This window comes from Dama dama, chromosome 14 (assembly GCF_033118175.1).
Source record: "Dama dama isolate Ldn47 chromosome 14, ASM3311817v1, whole genome shotgun sequence".
In the NCBI taxonomy this organism is placed as follows: Eukaryota; Metazoa; Chordata; class Mammalia; order Artiodactyla; family Cervidae; genus Dama; species Dama dama.
The window spans coordinates 75,976,651-75,988,901 of NC_083694.1; the positions used below are offsets into that span (position 1 = coordinate 75,976,651).

Below are 12,251 nucleotides of genomic sequence, written 5' to 3' on the forward strand. Positions count from 1 at the left end.
GGAATGGCTACCCACTCCACCATTCTTGCCTGGAGAATGGAAAGAACCATTCTTGCCCTGGAAAGAGAAGCCTGGCAGGTTGTAGTGCGTGGGGTCACAGAGAGTCAGACACAGCTGAGCAACTAACACTTTCACATCCATATTATAAAATAAACAGACAAGCAAAACATAACAGAAACATGGACTCGAACTTTCCCTGTCAAACATTAAAATACCAAATAAACAAACCCCAAACCCCAAATTAGGTTAAAATACCTAATTAAAAAACTAGTGGAGCTTATAAGTAAGTGCAGCAAAATTGCAAGATACAAGATCAATACACAAAAACCAACTGTACTTCTACACACTTGCAATGAACAATCCAAAAATGAAATTAAGGAAACAATTCACCTTCAGTGAGTATTGTTGCAAAAGCTGGACAGAACATGTAAATCAATGAAGTCAGAACACACCCTCACACCATACACAAAAATAAACTCAAAATGACTTAAAGACTTAAATACAAGACATGACACCATAAAACTCCTAGAGGAGAACAGGCAAAGAATCCCCTGACGTCCATCAGGCCAGCGTTTTCTTAGGCCGTCTCCCGAGGCAACAGAAATAAAAGCAAAAATAAACAAATAGGGTCTAACCAAATCCACAAGCACTTGCACAACAAAGGAAATCATAAATAAAACAAAAAGACAGCTTACAGGCTAGGAGAAACTATTTGCAAATAATGTGACTGACAAGTATTTAATTTCCAAAATAAACAAACAGGTCATACAACTCCATAACAAAAAAAACAAACAACCCAAACATAAAGTGGGCAGAGATTTCTCCAAAGAACACACAGACAGCTAACAGGACATGAAAAGATGCTCAACACTGCTAATTAGAGAAATGCACATCAAAACTGCAACGAGATTTCACCTCACACCAGTCTGAATGGCCATCATCAAAAAGTCTACAAATAATAAACGCAGGAGAGGGTGTGGAGAAAAGGAAACCCTCTTACACTGTTGGTGGGAATGTAAATTGTTGCAGCCACTTCGGAAAACAGTATGGAGATTCCTCAGAAAACTAAAATTTGAGCTATCACGTGACCCTGCAATCCCACTCCTGGGCATATATCCAGACAAAACTCATTCAAAAAGACACATGCACCCCGGTGTTCACTGCAGCCCTGGTTACAACAGCCAAGACACAGAAGCAACCTAAATGTCCAACGACAAATGACAAAGAAGATGTGGTATATGTACACAATGGAATGCGACTCAGCCTTTCCAAGAATGAAGTAACATCATCAGCAACAACATGGATGGACCTAGAGATCATCACACTGAGTGAGGTAAGTCAGACAGAGAAAGACAAATACATGAGATCACTTATTCGTGGGATCTAAAATATGAAACAAATGAACTTACGTACAAAACAGAAACAGACTCACAGACACAGAAAAGAAACTTATAAAATCCGGAGTTTGGGATCAATGTATGCACACTGCTCTCTATGAAACATAGACATACGTATAAAGCGGGAGACTTGCTTTATAGCACAGGGAACTATATTCAGTATCTTATAATAATCTATTATGAGAAGTATATATATATATATATATATGTGCACATACATGTATAACTGGACCACTTTGTTGTATACCAGAAACTAATACAGCACTGTATATCTCAATAAAAAGAAAACAATTCAATTTACAATAACATCAACACAAATATTTAGGAATAAATTCAACAAAAAGTACAAAGTCTATACTTTGAAAACCATAAAGCATTGTTGGAAGAAATTAAAGACTATCTAAATAGATGGAAAGACATCTCATATCCATAGATTTTTAAGATGGCAACACTCCACAAACTGACCCGTAGATTCAACAGGACCATATCAAAACTCCCAGTGTCCTCTCTCTTTTTTTTGCAGAAATTGACACAGATCATCAAAATGCATATGGAAATACAAGGGAGCAAGAACAGTCAAAGAACTGTGAAAAATAGGAACAAAGTTGGAGGACTCACATTTTCTGATTTCAAAACTTACTACAAAACTACAGTCAAGACTGGATGGTCTTGGCGTAAGAATAGACACACAGGTCAAATGAATAGAACTGAGAATCCAGGAGCACATTCACACGTGTGTGCTGCGTGCTAAGTCACTTCAGTCATGTCTGTGCGACCCCAAGGACTGTATCCCACCAGGCTCCTCTGTCCATGGAATTCTCCAAGCAAGAATACTGGAGTGGGTTGCCATCTCCTTCTCCAGGAGGATCTTCCCCACCCAGGGATCGAAGCTGTGTCTCTTCTGTCTCCTGAACGGGCAAGTGGATTCTTATCACTTGTGCCACCTGGGAAGCCCATGCATTCACACACTTGTGGTCAACTGATTGTCAACAGGACGCTCTGCTGCAGCCCATGGAGTCACAGAGAGTCGGACATGGCTGAGTAACTGAACTGGACTGAAGACAATTCAGCAGGGGAAGGAACAGCCTTTGGTGTGATGAAAGAGTTTGTTGAAAGAACTCGCCATCGGCGAGAAAAAGAATGAAATGGAACCTCTACCTCACACCACATACAAAAATGGACTTAAAATAGATCAAAAACTCAAAACTATAAAACTATTAGAGGAAAACATAAATCTTCCTGACCTTGGGTTAGGCAATAGTTTCTTAAATAAAACGCCAAAAGTACAAAAAACAAAACACAGAAAAATTGGACTTCATCAAAATTAAAAACTTTTGTTCTTCAAAGGACGGTAACAAGTAAAATGGTCAAAGTCTCTGAATAGAAATTTCTCCAAACAAGGCAAACAGTAAGCACAGAAGAAGAGGCTCAATTCCATTTGTCGCCAGGACGTGTAAATCAAGACCACAAAATGCCACTTCACACCCAGGAGGGAACCGCCATCAAAGACAGCGACGAGTGTGGGAACAGACCGAGAGGCTGCTGGGGATGGAAGGCACTGCCCCAGCCTGGGGAGACAGTTTAGCAGGTCTGCCCACAGCTGTCCACACAGTCACCACGAGACCCGGCAACTTCACTCCTGGCCGTGCACCTGAGAGAACCGAATATGCATCTGCACGAGTGTTCACCCCAGTATTATTCACAATAACCAAAAACTGAAAACAACCCAATGTCTACCAGCTGGCAATAGGCAAACAGACCTGGGCTAACCCCACACTGGAATATCATTCACCACCAAGAGGAGTGAAGTCCTGGGATCCCAAGTGCAGCAAGTAAAACCTACTGCAGCCAAATAAATGAAGACTTGTGTTAAAAAAGGAAAGAAGCACTGGCAGAAAAGCTACGACCAGCCTAGACAACATTTTAAAAAACAGAGACATCACTTTGCTGACAAAGGTCCATCTGGTCAAAGCTATGGTTTTTCCAGTGGTCATGTATGGATGTGAAAGTTGGACCATAAAGAAAGCTGAGTGTCGAAGAATTGATGCTTTTGAACTGTGGTGTTGAAGACTCTTGAGAGTCCTTGGACTGCAAGGAGATCCAACCAGTCCATCCTGAAGGAGATCAGCCCTGGGTGTTCATTGGAAGGACTGATGCTTAAGCTGAAACTCCAATACTTTGGCCACCTGATGCGAGGAACTGACTCTTGGAAAAGATCCTGATGCTGGGAAAGATTGAAGGCAGGAGGAGAATGGGGTGACAGAGAATGAGATGGTTGGAAGGCATCACTGACTTGATGTGTCCATCAAGTTGAGCAAGCTCGGGGAGTTGGTGATGGACAGGGAAGCCTGGCGTGCTGCAGTCCATAGGGTCACAGAGTCAGACATGACTGAGTGACTGAACTGAACTGAACTGACAGACTAATGAATACCCACATGGGTGAATCTTGACAACATGCAAAGTGAAAGACGCCAAACACAAAAAGCTCCATTTTGTATGATTTCATTTATGTGAAATGTCCACAACAGGCAAAGGCAGAGAGAATGTAGATTAATGCCCTTGGGGGCTGTGTGCTGCGGGGAATGGGAGCGAGAATGCGCTGAAATCAGAGGTGTTAGTGGCTGCACAGGTTTGTAGACACTCTAAAAAAAAAACACAACAAGCCACTCAGGTCTCTACTTTTAAAAGAGTGACTCTCACGCTGTATGAATTATATCTCAAGTTTTTAAAGTACTTAAAGCTGAAATGACTACACCCGTGCTACAGTCTTGAAGGAACCATAAATCAGGCCCCAACACAATTCAACACATCACAAAGGAAGGGTGAGTTTAAAAGTATGAGAGTTCAGAGATACATAGGCATGTTAATAAGCACTGTGTCTGGGTGGTAGAGTTGTGGGTGATTTCTGTTTTATTCATATTCTCTGTATTTTCTAAGTTTTCTACAATGAGTCAGAACAAAAACATATTGTTTAAAAACAAAGTGCGTCAGGATATAATTAAGCCGCAGGCTCTGGAGTGCTCAGCTGGGGCAGCGCACACAGCGGGCGGGTGTGGGGCGGGGAGGGCGGGGGTGAATGGAGAAGCCGCACTCTCTGGGGCCCCTCCCTGGGTCACTGCTGTGGGCCAGGCTCTGTTCTGCCTGGCCTCACGGAAGGGCCAGCCCTCCCTGCAGACTGGCCTCCTCCAGGCTGCCCACTAGGCTGAGCCAAGACTGCCTTCTCCAAATCCAGCCCCCAGGGCTGGTGGCTCAGCTGGTAAAGAATTGCCTGCAATGCACAAGACCCTGGTTCAATTCCTGGGTTGGAAAGATCCCCTGGAGAAGGGATAGGCTATCCACTCCAGTATTCTTGGGCTTCCCTAGTGGCTCAGACGGTGAAGGATCTGCCTGTAGTATAGGAGACCCTGGTTCGATTCCTGGGTCAGGAAGATCCCCTGGAGGAGGGTATGGCAACCTACTCCAGTATTCTTGCTTCGGGAATTCCCATGGACAGAGAAGCCTGGTGGGCTATAGTCCGTGGGGTCGCAAAGAGACGGACAGGATTGAGTGACCAAACACACCCAGTTCACAGCCTTCCCTCTGCTCAGCCCCCTCCCCTCCCAGCAAGGCTGTCCCTTCCTCCCCACCATTCGCCTCTCATTCTCCAGTCTCAGCCCAGATAGGGTGCTTCTCCTCATGGAGCTTTGCTGCTCTTCCAGCCAAAAGGGGTCCCAGGCATTGCAAAGCTCCCGCTCATCTCAGAAGCCAGTTGCCAGGCCCCGAGACCAGCAGCCCTGTGACCCGACGACTCCATAACTACCAGCAAGACTCAACTGTACTGGTATTCCACTTAACTGTGCATGCGAACAGGATGGTGACACCACTATCCCATCCTCCTAAGAGCCACAGTTAGAATCCTCTAAAACCTGAACACTTTCGGCATTTATTTCGAAGCAGCTCACGTTTGACCACAGTGTTCCTTTCAGGTCCTTGCTCTCGGCTCCAGGTAGATTCACGGCCGAGCTGCTGGCCCAGCAACACCTCCTCTCACAGTGAACGGAGCCAAAGACCATCTTATCTGGAAACTACAACAAGATGGACCTGGTGGAGCTCCCAGTAAATTCCTGTTTCATGGGGACCTTAGTTTGGACCAAGTAAAGATGACTGTGGCCATGGAGGGTGGATTTGGGTTTGAAAGTCCTGGTCCAGATGTGGAAAGTTAATATGTCCATTTCCCAGGTGGTGTTAGCATAAAGAACCCATCTGCCAATGCAGAAGACATAAACGACATGGGTTTGATCCCTGGGTTGGGAAGATCCCCTAGAGAAGGGAATGAACTCACTCCCAGTATTCCTGCCTGGAAAATCCTTGGACAAAGGAGCCTGGCGGGATACAGTCCATGGGGCCGCAAAGAGTTGGACACGGCGGAAGCACACGTGAGGTGTGCACACAGCACAGGAAGCCGCAGATGACGCTGCAGGCGGGAGGGGTGTGCATGGACAAGGTACCGGCCCTTCCCTCCACTGCGAGAGGACAGGTGGTCCTGCGAGCGTCTGGACATGAGATCCCATCTTAGCCACATGGCTGACCTGGTCAGTGACATTCTGTTGGACTCATGTAAATTCCTTGGCTGCTTTGCCCTTTGAAAATAAATTTACAAAAAACAAAAGAAAAAAAGAAAAGAAACTAGTGGTCAAACTCCATCCCCACATGGAAGAGAGGAGGAGCTGGACTTCGGGTGAGCATGGATTCAGGACCCCGGCTCTGAGACTCGGGCCTGAGCGGACCTGCAGATCCCAGACTGTCCTACTGTGACCACATCCTGAAGCTGGCAGCTCACCGGCCTGCTGAGGGGTGCTGAGGGCTGTGGAGGGAAAGAGGTGCCCAGCCCCTCCAGAGGTCCCCGCCGGGTTCTGCCGCAAAGCCTACACCGCAGGTGAGCCCGACAATAACCCTCATCCCAGCACCGCCTGGCCAAGCACGGAGCATCGCAGGGACCTTCAGGGCAGTCACCCGATCACTCCCAGTTCACAGCTCACAGAACCAAGGCTTGGGAGGCGCAGACAACTCTCACCTCGAAAGAGGTAGGGCTGGCTTACACAGGCAAACAGCAGCGATTTCAGAGAAAGAGGCTGGACTCACACATCCTCTCACAGCTGAAAGGAGCGCCTCCGGGTCGTCAGATGTGTGAGGCCTTGACAACAGGGAGGTGAGTGACCACCGGCCACGCCCCATGAACCTCACTGCCTTTCTAGCTCTGACTCCCGGACTTGGCACGGCTGGGACAGTCAGCTCCAGGATGCCGGTCAGGCCATGTCAGGGAGAGATGGACCAATAAGGGTCCCGTTTGCCTGGGCTCGCCTGGAGCCCTTTCTCCAAGCTCTCCAGACTGGCCCACGGTCCACCACTCAGCATCCCTCCCTTCCCAAACAGACCTGTGGACAAAGGCTATTTACTGTCTGAGCCCAGCCCTGCCCCCACCAGGCTGAGCAGGCGACACTGTCCTCCGCCCCAGCAGCGACCAGCAGGCACTAGGCCAGCAGAGCAAAGACAGCAGAGCTCCACCTGGGTCCTCCCCGCTCTGCTCCGGCCAGTGCCTCCGTCCTGCCATCCTGCGAGAGCCGAGGGTGCCTGGCTCTGGTACTCCGTGTACTCAGAGACTCAGAGTCAGATGGAAATTTAGGAGGACTTCCTGGAGGAAGTGTGTTGCATTGATTCAGTAGAGAGGCAAAGCCTAGCAGAAAGGAAAAGCACCAGATCCTGAGGACAGCTCAAGCCGAGGCCTGGAGGCAGACGGGCACCTCGTGGGGTACGCAGCCCAGCTGGATGGGTGGCAAACGGGGTGGGCTCACGACTGAGAGCAGGTGCAACCCCCAGGAAGGCTTGGCCGGCGGGCCCTGAGGTCTGTGGTTCTCATCAGAGCAGCGCCTGGGAAGTGGTGCTACCCGAGAGCGCGGGGAGCCCCGGACCCGCCCTCAGCGCGCCTCTCTGACCCACTCTGGACTACGACCCACTACGTCCAGAAGACGGCAGGACTGAGAGTCAGGAGACTAGCCGGCTCCCAGCGCCCCCCGGCTCCCCCTCTCCAGAGGTTCCGTGCGAAGGTTTTACTGCTGGTCCCTAGGCCCAGGTCAGCAGCTGAGGAGCTGGTGGACCTTCACCCCAAGGCTGGCTCGGCCCCCCAAGGGAGACTCCCATGGCAGCTCACGAGGCAGCCGGACTGCAGGCGAGGGCTCAGGAGGGGTGAGGAGAAAGCCCCCGATTCCGCCATCGATGAGGCCGGGGAGGCTGCGGAGGAGACTGAGCAGAGACGCCCGCAGGAGGGGCGGAGGCGCTCCGGGTGCAGGGGCGGGGCGGGGCGGGCCTGGGGCCGGAGACGGTGCTTCACAGGCAGCCGCGATCCGAGAGGGGGGAGCTGGGAAAGGCCTACTGGACGGAGGGGAGGCCCAGGCCTTGGTAAGAACTGCCGTGAGGGCCCAGGAGCGCGGCCTGACCCTGTGAGCACCTAGAGGGGGCACCTGGAGGGCCTGGGGCGGGCCTCCGAGAGACCAGAGCCCCGCAGCCCTGAGGGCCCCGGGCTGGTTCTGTGCCCTGGGGATGCCCAGACCGCCCCTGCCCCTGCCCCCTCCCCCTAGTCCCGCCCCCTGCTTCTGGCCCTTCCCCCACCCTCCCCTAGTCCCTCCCCCTCCCGTAACCTCCCCCACCTCTCCCTCTGTCCCCTCCCCCTGCTCCTGCTCCCTCTCCCAGTCTCTCCCCCGCCCCCTCCCCCTAGTCCCTCCCCCTGCTCCTGGCCCCTCTCCACCCCTCCCCCGTCCCCGCCCCCTAGTCCCTCCCCCAACCCCCTGCGCCCTCCCCCTGCTCCTGGCCCCTCCCCCTGCTCCTGGCCCCTCCCCCTAGTCTCTTCCCAGGGACCTTGGCCCCAGACAGTGCTGTGTTCCCCCTGCTCAGGGCATCAGGGCGGGATTCCCTGTGAAGCCTCCAGACTTCAGGCAGGGGAGAGGCCTTCCTCTCAGGGAGAGGCCGCCCCTGATGGTCTCCTCTCCGTGGCTGCCAGGCCCCTCGAGACTCACCCCCCGGGCTACAGCTCCCCTCCCGAGGGTCCACAGAGCCCTTCGGCCCAGGCCTCGCTGAAGCAGGAATGGTTTTATTTCGGGGGAGGCTGGCGGAAGAGCTGGGTGTTGGGGTCAGTGCAGGGGGCGCCACTTTGGTGAGAGTGCAGGGGTGGGGGACATTCCAGAACAAGTGACCTTAGAGTCATTTAGCCAAAGAGGTCACAGAGCCTCGTAAGGACACTTCCCTTTCAGTAAACAGAAAAGCATCTGTAAAATGGGGACCATCGGACCTCACATGGAGATCTGTCACAAGAAATCAACGAGCTGATGTCTGCTGAGCACTGGCCTAGAGCCTGGTGCCACAGTGAGCACTCGATAAATATTAACCACAAGTGTGATGCTTATTACACACACCACTTTCCCTGGTTTTCATTATGTCCGTCAGCTCCCTCTTCACTTTCTACACTGATTTTACATCATATTCACCTGCACTGACTTTCTGTCTCAGTAGCATAAGTCCACGGTGTACAGGAAGGGAGGCATAAGGATGGGGGTCTGGGTGTGATATTCCCACAACAAGCAGGAGCTGCTGAAAGGCAAGGCCCTTGTTTTATTGTTGAGCTCAGGCACTCAGCAAGGCTTAAACAAGTGAACAGTTGGATGGATGGATGGTTGGAGGATGCATGGGCAGATGCATGGATGGTTGGGTGGGTAAATGGCTGGATAGGTGGATGGGTAGATGGGTGGATGGATGGCTGGATGGTTAGGGGGATGGATGGGTAGATGGATAGAAGGATGGATGGGTGGGTGGGTGGATGAATGGATGCGTGGGTGGATGAATGGATGCATGGGTGGATGAATGGATGGATGGATGGGTGGGTGGGTGGGTGGGTGGATGATGGTTGAATGGATGGACAAAGAACAGATGGATGGATGGACAGATGGATGGATGGATGGATAAATGGATGGATGAATGGATAGGTGGATGATGGTTGAATGGCTGGATGGAAGAAGAACAGATGGATGGGTGGATGGATGGGTGGATGAGCAGATGGGCAGATGGACAGATGGATGGATGGATGGTTGAATGGATGGATGGATGGACGGTTGGATGGATGGATGGATGAGTGGGTGGATGGATGGTTGAATGGATGGATGGATGGACGGTTGGATGGATGGGTGGATGAGTGGATGGTTGGATGGATGGATGGTTGGATGGATGGATGGATAGATGAATGGGTGGATGAGTAGATGGATGGATAGATGGATGGGTGGATGAGTGGATGGGCGGATGGATGGATGGGTGGGTGGATGATGGTTGAATGTTTGGGTGGATGGATGGAAGGGTGGATGAGTGGATGGGTGGCTAGAGGGATAGATGGATGGTGGATGAGTGGATGGGTGGATGGATAGATGGTTAGATGGATGGATGAAAAACAGATGGATGGATGGTGGATGGATGGATGGGTGGGTGAATGATGGTTGAATGTTTGGGTGGATGGATTGATAGATGGATGGGTGGATGAGCAGATGGGTGGATAGATGGATAGATGGATGGGTGAATGAGTGGATGGGCAGATGGATAGATGGATGGATGGTTGGATGGATGGGTGGATGGATGGGTGGGTGGATGGTGGTTGAATGGTTGGATGGATGGATGAAGAACAGATGGATGGATGGATGGGTTGATGAGTGGATGGGTGGATGGATTAGTGGATGGGTGGATGGATGGATGGGTGGATGGATAGATGGATGGATGGATGGATGGTTGGATGGATGGGTGGATGAGCAGATGGATGGACACCAGGGGTTGGGTCTCTTCTTCCCTCCAGATGCAACCAGAACCCAGGCCGGGGTTCTGCACTGGCTTTAGCTGCTCAAGAAGAGGCACTAATGCAGGAGGGAAGAACCTTGCCTCTGTCATCTCCCCTGCGGGGAGGGGTCATCCCACTTCTGGGCTCTACCTGGGGCCCATGTGCACTTAATCTCAATCTGAGTGGTCAGCCCCCACTCAGAGGTGCCCCTGCCCCTCTAAGGGCCAGGCCTGTAGGAGCTCTGTGGGGCTGAGGAGCCCACACGTGCTGAGTGCCATGCTGCTCCTGGGTGGCCCAGCTGGAGCCAACTCTACCCCAGACTGACATTTACGTCTGAAAGAAGCCCCACAGGATCCCGGCCACACAGACACTCTGGGAGACCGATGACCCGTGTCAGACCCTCATCACGTGCACGGGGCTACCCACATGCCCGCCCACCACCCACCTCGAAGCAGCCTCTGCCCCAGACACATGTAGTAATCAACTCCCGGAACCTTGGGAGATCCAAATAAAGCAGCCTATCATCACGGGGCCCAAAACAGCCGTGCCAGGGAGGCCATCTGCCACCTCGGGCCTCCCTGGGGACCCCGCAGCACGCCCCACAGCGTGGCTGGACTGTGGGCCCTCTCTGGCAGGCAGGCAAGTTTGGCAGCGCTGACAACACCCCCCAGGTCACCTGAGAGCTCACAATCAGCGTGGGGGCTGGCCTGTGGCTGAGCAGGCACCTCCAGGGTGGGAGCCGCCCAGACCTCCGGGCCGCGTCCCTCCTCCTGCAGGCCTGGCCGTGCTGGGCAGAGGCTGCCCTCCCTGCGGGGCTGGCTCACAGGCCACTGCCCTCACCGAGACTGCAGCCTCCTCAGTGCTCAACTCTCCCCCGCCGCTCCCCACAGGACCCCTGCCCACCCTCCTCTGCCCTCCGCACACCCCCTGCTGGCTGGGTGGTGCCTCCCAAGCAGGCGTGTCGCTGTCATAACCCGCAGAACTTGTGGAGGGAATCCTAGAGGAAAAAGGGTCTTTGCAGGTGGGAGTAAGCTACAGACCTCAAGGTGAGACCTCCTGGATTATCAGGGTGACCCTAAATCCACTGCCAAGTGTCCCATGAGAGACACAGAGACACAAGCAGAGGACAGACCACGTGAGGACAGGGGATGTGGCCACGCGGAGCAGCGGCAGTCACAGACCCAAAGAGGCTCTGAGAAGGGGCTGCCCTGCTGAGACCTTTCTCTCTGGCCCCCAAACTGTATGGCTTGCTGTTTGAAGCTGCCCACGTGGGGGACACCCATGCCCCCAGGTCACTCACACACCCCTTTCTTGCATAGTTGGTTCTCACTCTTTAGTGGGTGTCAGAATCTGTTGGGGTGGGGGGGTGGCTCATGAAAACGTGATCACAGTCCCGCCTTCAGAGTTTACGATTTTGTGGGTGCAGGTAGGGCCTGGGAGGGCATGGCCAACGGGGTCCCAGCATGGCTGGCCCTGCTGCCTCGGGACCCCACTTAGAGAACCACTGCTCTATGTGGTCCCGCCAGACTGTGCAAACTGTTCTCTGCCTGGCCTGTCCCCCAAAGATACTGTCCTGGCCCCACGATGCCTCCCCATCCCGCAGCACTCAGACCTGAGAACGCGCTTCCCCAGGGGACCCCTCCCACACACAAGCAGCTCCGTCTCCGCCACACTGGGGGGTCTGCAGCAGGCCCCCGGCTCTGCCGGTCAGGGCTGCAGGGCCCTCACTGCACCCTACCTGGCCGGGGTGGGCTGCTGTTTCTGGGGGCGCTGACGGCTTTGAGCACAGGCAGCCTCACGGCCCCCCCGAGCCCGCCTGGGGTCTGACCAGGACCAGAGCTCTCGAGAGCCACCAGGACCTCAGCGCATCGGCAGCCCTGGCTCCCCAGGAGCCCACCGTGCCTCCTTGTTCTGGACGGTCTGTGTCCCCCGGGATTCCCTGGGCTTGTGTGAAGTCCTCACCCTGGAGGGTGGAACCAGGAAGCAAGGCCTCCGGGAGTAAAGACGGG

The 12,251-nt window shown here is 53.0% G+C and overlaps 1 protein-coding gene across 1 annotated transcript in view; it reads right to left on the bottom strand.

Moving 5' to 3' along the window:
* The window catches only part of LGR6 (leucine rich repeat containing G protein-coupled receptor 6), a 78,398-nt gene that overhangs the window by 43,132 nt on the left and 23,015 nt on the right, over window positions 1-12,251 (bottom strand). The window lies entirely within an intron of this gene.